This window comes from Elephantulus edwardii, unplaced genomic scaffold, assembly GCF_000299155.1.
Source record: "Elephantulus edwardii isolate Elephantulus edwardi_28Jun2011 unplaced genomic scaffold, EleEdw1.0 scaffold00011, whole genome shotgun sequence".
NCBI classification, from domain to species: domain Eukaryota; kingdom Metazoa; phylum Chordata; class Mammalia; order Macroscelidea; family Macroscelididae; genus Elephantulus; species Elephantulus edwardii.
Window position 1 is genome coordinate 23,535,070 of NW_006399761.1, and position 16,126 is coordinate 23,551,195.

The 16,126-nt window shown below is 42.5% G+C and overlaps 1 protein-coding gene across 3 annotated transcripts in view; it reads right to left on the minus strand.

Annotated features, from left to right (window-relative positions):
• The window catches only part of EHBP1 (EH domain binding protein 1), a 411,111-nt gene that overhangs the window by 275,799 nt on the left and 119,186 nt on the right, over window positions 1-16,126 (minus strand). The gene's annotated exons all lie outside the window — the stretch shown is intronic.

Here is a 16,126-nt window from a genome sequence, read left to right on the forward strand (position 1 = left end):
TAGCAGCCCATGGTACATTCAGTACTCTTCTCCAGCACCACAGCTCAAAGGCATCAATTCTCCTTCTATCCTCCTTGGTCACTGTCCAACTCTCTGATGCATAACAAATGATTGCAAAGACCATGGCATGTACCAGGCCACCTTAGTCTCCAAAGAGACACCATTGCACTTCAGTACTTTGGAGAGGTCCCTAACAGCAGACGGTCCTACGGCAATACGCCTTTTAATTTCCTGGTTGCTGGTGCCAAGAGTGTTGACTGTGGAGCCAAGCAAACTAGTTAACAATCTCAATCTTTTTACCATCCATCCTGATGCTGCCAATTGGTCCAGTGGTGAGAATCTTTGTCTTCTTGACACTGAGCCTCAATCCATATTGGAGGCTGCAAGCGCTTCAGGTCCTCCTCAGTTTCAGCAGGCAGAGTTGTGTTATCTGCTTAACACAGATTGTTGATAGATCTTCCACCAATCTTGACTCCACATTTCTCCTCATAGAGCCCAGCCTCCCGGATAATCTGTTCTGCATACAGGCTGGAAAGGTATGGAGATAGGACACATTCCTAGCGTACACTTTTCCCAATTATGAACCATACATGTTTCCCTGCTCTGTTCTGATGACTGACTCTTGGTCCAAGTATAGGCTGCGCATTAGACTAATCAAGTGTTCTGGGATTCCCATTCTTCTCAGAGTCAGCCACAGTTTGTTATGATCCACATAGTCAAGCACATTTGCATAATCAGTGAAACACAGATAGACATTCTTCTGGTATTCCCTGCTTTCAGCTAAGATCCATCTAACATGAGCTATAATATCCCTAGAACCACTATCCTTTCTAAACCGAGCCTGGACTTCTGACAGTTCTCTTCTGATGTGCTGTTCCAGTCGTTTTTGGACAATCTTCAGTAGAATCTTGCTTGCATGTGAAATCAATGAGATTGTTCTCTAGTTTCCATACTCTGTGGGATCACCTTTCTTTGGAATGGGAACAAATATAGATCTCTTCCAGTCAGTTGGCCAAGTGGTTGTTCTCCAGATTTCTTGGCACAACTTGATGTGCATGTCCAGGGCAGCATCTGTTAGCTGAAATGCATCAATTGGTATAACGTCTATTCCTGGGCCTTATTTTTTGCTATTTCCTTCAAAGCAGCTTGAACTTCTTCCTTCATCACCACAGGCTCTTGCTCAGTCTCATAAGGACAAATACTGCATAAGACCATTATTGTAAAAAAAGAACGAAAACTAGTAAGGTGTGTCTAAATGTCCAAAAGAGGAAAAGGAAGGAGGTTATGGGAAATGGGGAACATAATAAGGATAGCAGAGTTTAGTGGGGAGATGGTTGTGTGTGTGTGTGTGTGTGTGTGTGTGTGTGTATGCGCGCACTGAAATCGCAAAGATTCAATGGGGACTCAAAAAGATGAGGGAATAACAGGCATAGATCAACAGTAATTTAATAAAATACAATGTATATGAATGATTGTATGACACACATCTAAATGAAAGATTGCATAAAACATAATGTAAATGAATGAAAGACAATGTATGTGCATTATTGCATGCAAACAAGTTTTTTTAAAAAAATACATGACTCTGTGGAGTTGTGGATAAGGTATTTGGCTGTTTGCCAAACAAAGAGCAACGGTTTCAATTCATAAGCAACTGAGGTAGAAAGATGGGTGGATCTGCTTCCATAAAGAATTACACTTTTGGAAACGCAGGGGTGGTTTCAGCCTGTCTTGTAGGGTTGATAGGTATGAGTCAGAATGGATCCCACAGCAATGGGTCTGGTTTGGGGTTGGCTTATCAGATTGATCTCATGTCACTGAACAATCATTTTGTATCTCATGCCCTGTTCTTACAGTCGATGTGAAGAGTACTACATGTAATGACTTCGTTAACCGCAGAAATCAGCATACCTTAAAGGTAGATGCACAGATCTGAAATAATGTACTGTAAGCATTATCTGTACACCAGTATTAGTCAAAGTTTAACCTCTGTCTACAAAGTATGTAGTGTTATATCTAGATTACAAAGAGATTGGCTATAGCACAATTGTACTGAGAAGTTCTGAAACAAAATTACTTATGAACAAAGGTCAAATTCATTGCAGGTGAACAATGCAGGTGAACCTATATCATTACCAACTGTTACTGTCTGAAGAAATCCACATAACACCATTCTATGCAATACTGCATAGAAATCTACATATAAACATTCCTTTGAAAATATATTTGAAAGAGATCTCTTCTTTAGATTTCTACCACTGCAAACATAAAGAAAGAACATCTAATTACTATCAGTGATCAAATATTTCCACACTGTTACAGACTGAATTGTGTCCCTTAATAATATACACTGTAAATCTTACCCTTATGTCTGTGTTTATAATCTCCGGGGGGAATAAACTGTTATGATAACTGAATAAGATTATCTCCTCCAGTGTGATTTACAACTTCTAAAAACCCAGTGGACTTTCAGCTACGTGTCCCTTTCTTCCCTACTTGATGGACAGGAGTGAGTACACACATGCTCTCTACATTAAAACAGCACTGATGGGGAGTAGATTCCAACCGAGACCACACTCTTAAGGTTTCCAAGGCCATAAATCTTTACAGAAGCAGACTGCCACATGTTCTCAATGAAAGCAGCTGGATCAGTGACAATCACTAACCTTTTAGTTGACAAACACATTAGCCTCTGTGCCATCTGGGTACCTATGGATAACCATGCTAAGTAATAAAGCTCTAGAACAGCACAATTGTAGACTATAGCCTAAAGAATAAAAGGAAAAGAATTTGAAATATATCAGAAAGCACCACTGGGCCAATTGGCAGTACTATGATAGATGGAGAAGAGAATCAACACTCTTGGCACCAGTAGTCAGGAAATTAAAAGATGAATTGCATTAGGTAAGTCTGCTGTCAGGGATCTCTCCAAAGTACTGAAAAGCAACGGTGTCAGTCTAGAGACTAAGGTGCGCCTGATCTAGGCCATGGTCTTCACAATTACCTACTATGCATCAGAGAACTGGACAAAGACCAAGGATGACTGAAGAATTTACTCTTTTGAGTTGTGGTGCTGGAGAAGAGTATTGAACATAGATAGTATGGACTGCCAAGAGAACAAATTGGTCTGTCTTGCAGGAGGTGAAATCAAGCTTCTCCTTGGAGGACAGGATTTTGAAGCACCGTCTCACATGTTTTGGGCATGTTGCCAGGAGGGACCAGTACTTGGGGAAGAACATCATGCTTGGAAGGGTACAGGGACAACACAGGAGAGGAAGACCCCACATGAGATGGATTTACATAGTAACTGGTGTAATGGGGGTAGGTGTGTGTTGGAGTTAGTAAGACTGCTCAGGACAGGGCAGGCTTCAGAGCTACTGTACACAGGATTGCTATGAGTCACAGATGACTTGATGGCACATAACAACAATAACAATATCAGACAGCGGTATTTTCAAACTGTACAGGTAACAATTTCATATGGCTGTAAAAGTTCAATGATAGAATGAAAAATAAATTCAGAAACCAGGATATATTTAAATTGCGGACTGTACTAACAGAAATATTTATTGGCAAAGCCAAAAACAAGAAGCAAATAAAAGGAGAATTCTACTAAGTTATTTTGAAAATTGAGTTCTGTTTAACTCTCTATTAATAGGAACAGCAATCTTACATTTGTGCAGGGTCATTTCTTTCAATAAGATATTAACAATCATATCACAGTAATACAAATTAGCATTTCTTTTCTGGGAAACTGGGATTTTCTAAACAAGCAAATGTTTAAACATGTAATCAAAACATGACTAATAAGTAAAATACAACTTTAAATGAAGGTAGACAGCTTATTGTTGTTACAACCCATAACAGACCTTCTGGCGGGTTTTCACAGGCAGTTAATCACACGGGACGAGACTGCCCATTCTTCTCCCATGGAGCAGCTGGTGCCTTGAACTGCATACCTTCAGGATTGCAGCACAGCTTCCTGCCACTAGGCCACCAGAGCTTCCATGGTTTTACTGGAATCTATTTTCTCTGAAAGCCATGTGAGGCTTTATTTGGTTTTTAAGACTATCTAACCATCCACAAATAACTGAAACAACAACAACAACAAAAAAATCAAAACAACTTTCAAAAGCCTTTGTGCTAGAAGTCTAAGGATTATACTTTGACATTTTTAGCAACCTGATGAACCACTCTACTTGATGAACCAAGACAAGCAGCAGTTTCTTCACGTATTTCATTCAATGTCACAAGCCTACACTATGTAAGGGTAAAGGTCAGTCATCAATAATGAACACTGTTACAACACTGAAATATAAATGTTCACATGGGCAATGCTTCAAAAACTGGCTCGCTCTAATCTATTTCATATGATCTACAAAATGAAAGGATGTGGAAAGACGTAGGAAACTTTTTTCCCCTTACCAAACAGTGCCAGCACATCATGGTAAATGAAGGAAGGGAGCTAGAAAACAAATAAGAACTAGGCAGTCGCCATCAGAAAGGCTTAAGGCTTCGCTCTCTCTTATAGCAGCTTCAGCGTTCTTGTGTTTTCAGGTCTGAGGAGTGCTCCCCGCAGGCGACTCTGCTGGCATCGCGAGGGATCAGATTCAGTGTGGGCAGCTGCGTAAAGCTGGCCCTTGACCAGACCTGTGTGCTTCAAAGGCATCAGGCTGGAAGGCCATCTTCAGCGACCGGGAATGAGGCTGCCAGTGCAGTGGGCTGGAAGCTGTGTGCGTTGGCACACCGCAGAACCAGTAGGCTCACTTAAAAGGTTACTGCAGTCTTGACTTTGGCAGCTGTTTCTTTAAGAGTTAAGAGTGAGATCCAGTCTCAGCTCAGAAGATGACTAGTTGTGCAGGTTGGGGGCACAAGTCTCCTTTGCAACACTCAGTTCTTATCTTGGTTGGTTTTCTAGAGGTGCTCCAACAAAAACAGCACAACAAACACAACTTTCTCACAGTTTAGGAAGCCATGTGTGATCCTCCAGCAGGTCTGTGAGGTCGTAAATGACAGGAGGAGGAGGTCTATCTTTGTCCACAGGAGCAGCTGGTGGATTCCAACTGCCTGCCTTTGGGCTGACAGCACAACTTCTTACCCATTAGGCCACCAGAGCTTGAGTCTCATTTGAGGGCACCAATGCTAACGCAAGTGTTATGCATCTGTTGGCTCTAAAAGAACATTCTCATCTCTGCTCTTCTGCTGCTGGGTGATCTTCACAGCTTGGCACCTCCCTTTCCTCCTCCTCTGATTCTCTCACTTTGTCGTTTAATCTCTTTTGTATCTCAAAATAGACTAATGTGAGACACACTCTATTTTAATACTACAACAAAGACAATGAATTCTCAATTACTGGCACAGAGACTAACACTTACAAAATGTATTTTAGGGGAATACAATTGAACCTAAAACATTCTACCTTTGAGACCCTCAAAAATCCGTATCTTTACCACATACAATATGTATTGACTCCAGCGCATAGTCTCAAAAGTCCTAAATCAGCTAAACACCAAAATGTTGTGCTGTGGATCATATACATCAAATACTAGTGAGATTTTAGGCGTACTCCAACTGGGATAAGATTTCTCTGTGAACTTGAGAAATGGAGAATACACGTATCTGTTTCTAGAGTACAGTGTTGTTTCTGTCAAGACTTACAGCATTGAGAACCCAATGAGGGAGGAAATGACTCATAAGTGACCCTTCAGAGGGTTTTCAGAGGCAGGTAGCCACACAAGAGGTGTCTGCCCAGCCTTCTCCCGGAGGAGCATCTAGTGAATTTGAACCACGTGCCTTCAGTATTACAGCACAGCTTCTTGCCACTAGGCCACCAGTGCTGAGGTGAGGGAGGTAGTATTTGGAAATAAAGGCAGTGAGTGGGTGGGCGTTGGTTAGTAGGATGTTTCGCTCTCTCTCTGTGTGTGTGTGTGTGTGTGTGTGTGTGTGTGTGTGTACAACAATATATACTGCTGTACAATATACACACTGTATCAAAATGTGCTCAATCCTCAGATGCCAGAGGTACGTAAACCTCACACCTCACTGCCTTCTACCTTTGAGGCCGGCCCTAAAAATTCCATGTCTTTACCGCATAAAATATGCATTCACTCCAGCAAAAGTCCTAAATCAACTAAATACCAAAATGTTGTGCTGTGAATCATATACATCAAATATTGGTTAAGAATTTAGAATTCAGCTCACTGCAATCTTCCACTGGGTTTCCAATGCTGTAACATCAGAAGGAGGTGGTTGCTCACCTCTTTCAAAGAGGCTCGTGAGCTGGAATCCCCTGCAGCACCCAGGCTTCTGGTGAGCAGTGGAAACATGGAACTGTGCCATCAGAGTCTCTTCCTGAGCCCTGTCAACTCAACTCCTCGCAGCTGAGTCACAAATAACTCCTGGCTGAGCTTCCAGCAGGCTTCCAGAGGCTGTAAATAGCACGGGAGGCGCTGCTCATCCTCCTCTCCTGCAGCTCATTGGAGGATCTCTTATCACTCGTCTTTGGGCCGGCAGTCCAATTCCTTACCCACTCAGCTGCCTGAGTTCCTTCAGCGTCGTGTCGTTACTGCTGTGAGGTGCCAGCAAGTCAGCCGTGACTCACAGGGATCCTAGGAACAACAGCTGTGGACCGTGCCCTGTCCTGAAGCATCTCACTGTTGCTGACATGCTTGATCGAGCCCACTGGTACAGTCACTAAGCCACAACCAACCTGCTAGATAGAGGGTTTTTCCCTCTCTCTCTGAACTTTCCCTGCATGTCTCTTCCCAAGGACTCCTGAGAACACGCTCAATGTACATGAGACTATAAAAATGAAGGGCAGTTGTAATCCATCACCTGTTCCAAGGGAAAAGAGGGGCAATCTCCCGTGCCATTAATTGCCTTGAAAAGCCTGCTGCAGGGTCAGTTACGAGCTGGTTCCAACTCAAAGGCACAAATAGCCACCACACCAGGAATGAGAAATTGAAGAGGAATGGTGTGACAGTCATCATCAAAAGAAGAACATTTCAAAACCTGTCATGAAGTACAATGTTTTCAATGACAGGATAAAATTCATATACATACCAGGAAGATCTGTTCATATCACTATTATTAAAATATGCCCAGCCACCACAATGGCCAAAAATGAAGAGACTGTCAGTTTCTACCAACTTTTGCAGACTTGATCAAGCATGTAATCAAGATAGATTAACAATAATTGGTGGTTTGGAGGCGGCGGGAGCGTGTTCACCATGGCCGATCTTGAATGGAATCAGGATGCTACTGTGTACGTGGGAGGCCTGGCTGAGAAGGTCAGCGAGCCGCTGTTGTGGGAGCTGTTTCTCAGGCAGGACCAGTAGTCAACACCCACATGTCAAGGCTAGACTTATGGCCAGCCCCAAGGACATGGCTTTGTAGAATTCCTCAGTGATGAAGACACTGTCTATACCATTAGAATCACGAACATGATCAAACTCTACAGGAAACCAGTATGAGTGAAAAAGGCCAACAGCTCGCAACAAAAACCTGGATGGCCAACATTTTCACTGGAAACGTGGACGCAGAGATTGATTAGAAGCTGCTTTATAATACTTTCAGCACCTTGGAGGTCATCTTACAAACCCCTAAAATTATGCAGGACCCTGACAAAGGCAACTCCAAGGCTTATGCCTTTATTAATTTTGCTTTGTTTGATGTTTCAGATACAGCAACTGAGACCATGAATGGGCAACATACTGGTAATCGCCCTGTCACCGCCTCCTTTGCCTCTAAGGAGGAGTTTCAGGGTGAGCGGTACCACTCAGCGGCTGAACAACATCTGGCAGCCTAGAATCCACGCTCCCAGACTCACCACCTCACCAGCCGTTTGCAGCTGCACCCCGTCCAGTCCCATCATATCCTCACGAGGCTGGACTTCCTCCACCACGTATGCCTCCTCCCGGCACCTCCCCACCTCCAGTGCCACCTCCTAGAGCACTCTCACCTGGCACACTTCCAGCCATGACCCCCCCATTAGCAGCAACCCAAGGGGCTGGGCATCCTGGGAGTGGACACTCATATCCCCTTCCATTCTCATCAGGTGGGATGCCTCATCTAGGGATGTCTTCTATGCGGCTGCCACACCATGGCATTTGTGGCTTAGGACATCCCCACAGGCTCTAGTGGACAGCCACTACCCCGTTTGGAATACCCCATCCTGGACCCCCTCCAATGGGCATGCCCCCCTGACGGCATCCTTTCATACCACCTATGGGTTGCACAGGTTCGATGCCCCAACAGAGTATGTGGGGACCTCCTCCACTGGTGCCGCCACACAGCATGTGGGGACCTCCTCCACTGATGCCCAAACATGGATACACTGACCCCTCACAACCTCCACTAGGAGGACCCCCTTATTCCACCCAGGCCCCACTCCCTGGCCTCCCGATCCCCCTCGTGGACCACTGGGTGGTCTCTCTCTCAGGAAACTGTCATTCTCTTTCCTCCTAATGTATCTTCCCAGTAACTTTGTAATTTTTTAGACCAATCAGAATTGCTGTAGCTCCCTGAGGATAAAGGAGTAATTCCTCTCGGGCCTTTTTGTTTTGTTTTTAAATTATCTTCCCCCTCCCATGGGAAGTTTTTTAAAAATGTTTTCTTCCTAGTTTGGTCTCGGGCAGTTTACAAATGTATAGAGAAAATAAAAGAAAAACTTGTTAAAAAATAGTTAATACTAGATGACTGGAGTGAAAAGTTGGAAAATACAGCTAGCTCTTGGAACAGAAATGACCCCAGGGTTCTCTACTATCATGAGTCATTAATTGCTAATATTTTAATATTGTTTGTTGTGTATTCATTCTGCAGAATTAGAGCCAGCCCACAGATGACCCTCTGGAAGGTTTCCAGAGGCAATTAATCACACTTGGGAGGAGAATGGCCATCCCTCTCCTGCGGCACAGCTAGTGGCCTTGAACTGCATGCCTTCTGGATTGAAGCACAGCTTCTTGCCACGAGCCCACAAGAGCTCAGTATTTAAAAAAAAAAAACAAAACACAAGCTAAGATTATGCCCAAGGACCTCACCTGACTTAATGCACAGTTATCAGACTGACTTCATCTGTGGCGAGAGGTGGAGAAGCTCAGTATTGGCAGTAAAAACAAGGCTGGGGGCCAGCTAGAGAACAGATCATCAACTACTCATATGCACAAGTTTAAAGCGAAGCTGAAGAAAACAAAAACAAGTCCATAAGAGCCAAAATGCAACTCTAAATTTATTCCACCTGAATTTAAAACCAGAGCGTGGAAACATTTGATGCATTGAACATCAACGTTATTATCCATGAAGAAAGAAGTCACTTAAAAAAAAAAGATGTCAGAAGAGACCTCGAGACATGCCTTTCAAAGCAGAGGCTAAAGGAAGAAATGATGTTTTAAAAGAGCTTGAAAAAGAAGACTTCAATGGGATGCTGGGGAAGACAAAGCAAAGTGTTATAGCAAAATGTAGGCAGATACCTAGAGTTAGGACATCAAAAGGGATACTGAGAGATTATCTTTTGTCTAAGAATCCACAATTAAACATGAATGGTTAGAGAGGTGGCCTTTGCACTGAAAAATCAACTCCCTATAGACTACAGTATCATGCTTAGAAAAGGAGAGGGCCAGTGAAAGAAGAGACTCAGCAAGACAGAGTGGCCCAGTGACTGCAAGAATGAGTCTGAGGAAGAGACTGTGAAGATGGTGCAAGATAGTGGAGAAAGCACATATCAGTCAGTTGTTCATAGGGTTCCTATAATGTCTGGAGACTAAGATACGCCAGATACAGGCCATAGTCTTCGCAATTGCTAGCTATGCATCACAGAGCTAGACAATGACTAAGGATGATAGAGAATTGATGCCTTTGAGCTGTAGTGCAGGAGAAAAGTATTGAATATACCATGGACTGCCAGAAGAACAAACATCCTCTCTAGGATGAAACCAGGCTGCTCCTTGGAGGCAAGGGTTCTGAAGTTTTGTCTGACATACTTTGAACATGTTGCAAGAAAACCAGTCCTTAGAGAGGGACATCATGCTTGGGAGGGTGGAGAGACAGTGCAAGAGAGGAAGACCCCAGATGAGATGGATTGATTCAGTGACTAGGGCAATGGGGGTAGGTGTATCAAAGACAATATGTATATGCTTGGCTCAGGATAGAGTAGGTTTCAGGGCTAGAGTAGGTATATAGGGTCACTCCGAGTTCCAAGAGACTCCACAGCACATAACAATGACAACATAAGCCACAGTCAAATCAGTGCAACCTAACAAGGGGAAAAGCTTAGATTGTCTATAAGAGACTGTTGATAGAAAAGATTTCAAAGGTGATTCTGAAGAGGATCCTTAAAAGAGTAGGAAATACAGAGACAGTATCGTCTTCTTGTACGTGACATCTAATTGAGTCCAACTCATCGTAATCCTATGAACAACACATCTAAACCATGTCCCAACTTCTCCCCTCTTCACCATCTCTGGAACACTTGAGCCCATTGTTGCAGTCACTGTGTCAATCTCTCTTACTGGGGGACTTTCTTTTGTTGACCCTCCACTTTCCTAGGCATGATATCCCTTTCCAAGGAATAGCCTCTTCTAGAGACACGTTGAAAGTATGAGAAACAAATCTTCACCATCCTTGCCTCTAAAAAGCACTCTGGCTGCACTTTCTCAAAACATACCTGTTTGTTCTCTTGGCAATCCATTCAATGTTCTTCTCCAACACTAAACTCAAAGGTATCAAGTCTTCTGTCATCTTATTCATTGTCCAGCTCTCAGATGCATAACAAGTAATTAAAAAGACTGTGGTCTGAGAATACATTATGACAGCAGGTAGAGAATATTTCTTAAAATGAGATCATAAATATGTATCTGATATATGAAATTGTAATTAAACAATGAAAGAATGCCTCTTATGCAAAGAATATGTCTGAACTATATTCAAATATTTGGTAGAAGGTTTACATCAACCTGCATTGTGCAGATGGCACAACCTTACTTTGCAAAGCTGAGGGGGGAAAACTGTTTGCTGAAGGTCAAGGATTACAATCTTCCATGTAGATCGCAGTTCGACACCAAGGAAAAAAAAAGAGATTCTCACCACTGGGCCAACTGGCAGCACCATGACAGTTAAGAGATTGAGACTCTTAATTTCATCTTGCTCAGATCCATAATCAATACTCTTAGCACCAGCAGTCAGGAAGACAAAATGCACTGGGAAAGTTTGCTGTCAGGGACCTCTCCACAGTCCTGATGTCAGTCTAGAGACCTAGGTGTGCCTGATGCAGGCCACAGTCTTCACAAGAGCTGGACAATGACTAAAGATAACAGAGGAAGAATTAATGCCTTTGAGTCTTGGTGCTAAAGAGTATTGAACAAATCCTGGACAACCAAGAGCTCAAACAGGTCTGTCCTGGAAAGGGTGATACCAGGCTGCTCCTTGGAGGCAAGGATTTTGAAGCTCCATCTTGCATACTTTGGGCATGTTAAAAGAAGGAACCAGTCTTTGTTTCTATGCCCCCCCTTACTGTGTACCACTGAGCTGGATCCAAGTGGCAGAAGATTGCCCCTCCTTCTCCAGTAGAGCATCTGGAGGATTTGAACCATGTGCCTTCAGAATTACAGTACAACTTCTTGCCACTAAGGGACCAGTCTTTGGAGAAAGACATCATGCTTCGAAGGATGGAAGGTCAATACAAGAAAGAAAGACCTTGAATGAGATGGATAGACACAGTGACTGGAGTAAAAGGAGCAGGTGTATCAGAGACAGTGAGATTAGCTCAGGATAGGGCAGGGTTTAGGACTACTGTTCACAAGATCATTGTAATTTGCAGTCAACTCGATGGCACATACCACCACCACCACCATCACCACACTTGTAAGTGATGAACTTGTATAGTTCACTGAGGAGATAGATGGATTACTAAGTAAGATATTAAAGTGTTTATATTGGGTTTTCCATCCCACTTACTGTTAAGATGGAAGAAGAAAGAGAGATGGACTTAAAAACAAGTGTGTAAAATGAAAACAGAATTTAAAGACCAGGAAAATTCTGTTGCACACATCCCAGAATGGCTTCCAGTGGCATGGCTACATGATCTTTTGTTAATGATATTAAGTGTATGGAGCTTGATCAAACCAACTTGTTGTTGTGTTGTTGTTATGTGCCACTGAGTCACTTGCGACTCATAAGGACCCTATGTACAACAGTCCTAAACTCTGCTCTGTCCTATGCCAATCGCACTGTCTCCAACACTCCCATCCCAATTACCCCAGTCACTGAATCAATGCACCTCATAGAGGGCCTTCCCCTCTGTGCTATCCCTCCACTCTCCCAAGCATGATGTCCCTCTCCAAGGACCAGTTTGCTCAAACTCACTGTCATCAATCTACTTTCAACGTCAAGTGGCTGACCCTAGACTAGGTTTTCGAGGCTGTAATTGTTTAAGTGAAAGTTTACAGACTACATAAACCACACTGACTTTTCATTTGATAATTTATACATACTTTACTTTAAAATATTAATCACAATTAATTATAATATCTTATGAATCTCTTATTGTATCTTACTATCTCTTGACCCAAACTGCCTATTAATTAAGGTTTACTCCCTTCCCATGTCTCAGTCTCAATGGTAGGAACTTTCCAACTTACCTTCTCAGAGTGGCTGTGGATTTGACCTGTCAGAGAGGTGCTGGTACAACAATGTATGGACTACACAAGACATGGTCCACCATGAACTCAGCCCATCGACAGAGGCCTTTAAAGGGAAGGAACAATACCCTTAGAGAGGCACTCGCCACTGGAAATGACCGCTGCAGGGAGGAAGAGCTGCCCAAGAATTGGGGCCAGAAGACAGGATGGAGTAAAAGAAAAGGATTCATAGACGTGAGACTCACAGGGAGGCCATAAGAAGAATGTGCTTATACTGCAATCAGTGTTACAGCACAAAGTGCATGAATGGTTGTGTGGAAAACCTATTATCTCTGCAAATTGTTATTCAAATAATACTAAAAGTGAGAGAGAGAGAAAAAATAATATAGTATACCTTAATAATAAAGACAAATATTTGAACATCAAGTATTTTCTTGATATTCAAATACTTGAATAACAAATACAAAAAAGCAGTATTTTCAATATAAACATAGTGCAAAAGAAACATTTCCATATGGCTGAAGCAGTTCAATAATAAAAATGAAGTCCACAGAATATTTCATTCATGGGCTCTACTTAAAGAGACGGCCTAATGGGTAAGGAGTCACACTCTCAATCCAAAACTGACAGTTTAAATCCACCAGTTGCTCCATGGGAGAAAAATGGGAAATCTCCCTGCATTTGATTTACAGTCTCTGAAAACCCACTGAGGGCCACCTATGAGTTGGCTGTAATTCAACGACAATGAGTTCAAGTTACAGAAAGTTACAGAAATATTTCACTTAAGCACAAAGCTAAACACCACAGACAAATAACAAGAGACTTTTCATGAGATGTTTCTGATTGCATTTTTTTAAATTGAGCCGTCTGATTGTATGTAACTCACTTTAGACAAGGGTAGACTTTAAAGCACATGATCATTAAAACTGCAATCAGCATAAGTGTGTACAGGAAATCTTTCTCTTTTAATAAGACATTAGCAACCATATGATGTTGACATGAATTAACTATAAAATTTTCTCCAAAGAGTTAATGTTCAAACGTGTCATCACAAAGCATCTGACTGATAAAGAAATTACAACTGTAAATGAAGGTTGACAATTCACTTATTATTGGCCTGAAACATGTATTATGTTGTTGATACATGAATTATAGGAATTCTACTTTCTTTCAAAGGTGTGTAGATAGGCTTTTTGATTGTTGTTTTTGCCACTGAAAATGATCCAGGCATATATTAATGAAGTAAACAAAAACCTTTATGCTAGAAACTTTCCCAGAACTGCATTTTGACATTTTTAATAATCTGACAAACCACTCTGCTTTCTTCTCCAAGACAAATTAAGCCATGTTTCTTCATGCTTTTCATCCAACGTCACAAGACTTGCCTTGTCAGGGGAAAGGTCATTCATCAACAATGCCCATGGTTGCAAAGGGTGAAGTATACATGTTCATCTGGGCAATGCTGAAAAATTATCTCGTCTTGCCTATCTAAGAACACCTATAAAACTGAAAAAGAGCCTTGGTGAGACAGTGAATTAAGCCTTGGTGCTGGTAATGGAATGATCAGCCGCTCAAGCTCTGAGGAGGAAAGGTGAGGCAGTTCCCTCCATAAAGACTTTACAGCTTCAAGCTGTTCTTCTCTGCCTAGAGGGTCCCTGGAACTGAGGCTCTAGTCAACAGCAGTCAGTGGGTTATAAAACTACAGAAGGTGGCATTACCAGTGCCAGCACATCATGGTAAACGAAGGAAGGGAGCTAGAAAACAAATAAGAACTAGGCAGTCGCCATCAGAAAGGCTTAAGGCTTCGCTCTCTCTTATAGCAGCTTCAGCGTTCTTGTGTTTTCAGGTCTGAGGAGTGCTCCCCGCAGGCGACTCTGCTGGCATCACAAGGGATCAGATTCAGTGTGGGCAGCTGCGTAAAGCTGGCCCTTGACCAGACCTGTGTGCTTCAAAGGCATCAGGCTGGAAGGCCATCTTCAGCGACCGGGAATGAGGCTGCCAGTGCAGTGGGCTGGAAGCTGTGTGCGTTGGCACACCGCAGAACCAGTAGGCTCACTTAAAAGGTTACTGCAGTCTTGACTTTGGCAGCTGTTTCTTTAAGAGTTAAGAGTGAGATCCAGTCTCAGCTCAGAAGATGACTAGTTGTGCAGGTTGGGGGCACAAGTCTCCTTTGCAACACTCAGTTCTTATCTTGTTCATCTAGTTGTTCTAACAAAATACCACAAGTGAGCTGCTTCAAGAAACAGAATTTTGTTTTTCACAGTTTAAAAACCCATGTTGCTGTTGTTGTTATGTGCCATTGACACAGAACCGACCCAGCGCTGACCCTTCAGTAGGTTTTCAGAGGTAGTTAATCTCACAGGAGGAGATTATTAATCCTGCTCTTAGGGATAAATCTGAATTCAGGGCACCGGCTCTAGGAGAAAGTTTTATTCCTCTGTCAGCTCTAGAAGGTTGTCTCTGAGTGTTATAGCCTGGCACCTCTCTCTCTTTTCCTCCACCTCTGCTTCTCTCACTTGCTTGTTTAATCTCTGTTATATCTCAAATGAGACTGATTTAAGATATACCCTATTTTAATCCTGTTTGATTAGCACAACAAAGGCAATTTATTCTCAACTACAGGCATAGAAGATGGAATTTCTGCATATAATTCGACTTTTAACAGTCCTCAAACAGTATACAAGGAGTCCCTGGGGTGTGACGACTGTATTGTTGAGAAAGCATCCCATTTTAAAACAATGACCTAGTTTACCAGCTTCCAAAATGACAGGTGAGTTACAATAGCATCAAAAGTGATTATGTAAATGGTAAAGCAACTTTGTAATACCGTGCTTAAGTATGAATGTATCATCAAGTTAAGGACCCTGTGGTTTTTATCACAGATGTCTGTCTGCCTGTCTCTCTCCTAGAGTCACTTCAGACTTCAGAAGGATCCCTATGTGGCTGGCAACCATCATCTGCTGCTGTATCACCTCAGCGCCATGACTTCCATACTTCAGGCCTGTGTCACTTCAGGCTGCAGACACTGATGTGGCCTAGAGTTACAGGAGGGAGGGCATCCACTCTATCTCAACCCAAGTGCAGTGCTTGCTTTCCAGAGAAACACCCAACCACCCAGGACCACCACTCAGCACCCCAGGAGTTAAGAGTCTGAAAGGAAGTAATTAGTGTGCACACCTCTTCTGTCTTAGTTCTAAAGACTCCTGGGCCCAGCAAGGATTCCAGGAGGCCAGGAACACACTGGCAGGGGAATGGTCCAAAGTCCCTGAATGTGGATTAATAAAAAACTTTTTCCTTAAACTTTATTCACATCCAAGACTTAAGAGTGAGGTAAGAGGGATCAAAGATTTTTCACTAAAAGACTTTCTCACTTAAAATGTGAATCTTTACTTGGCTTTAAGATTATTTTCATAGATCTTTTTATACTATTAAACTTTAAATGTCAGACAATGAGATAGTTATGACTGTTAATAAGTATGTGTGTATGTATAAAA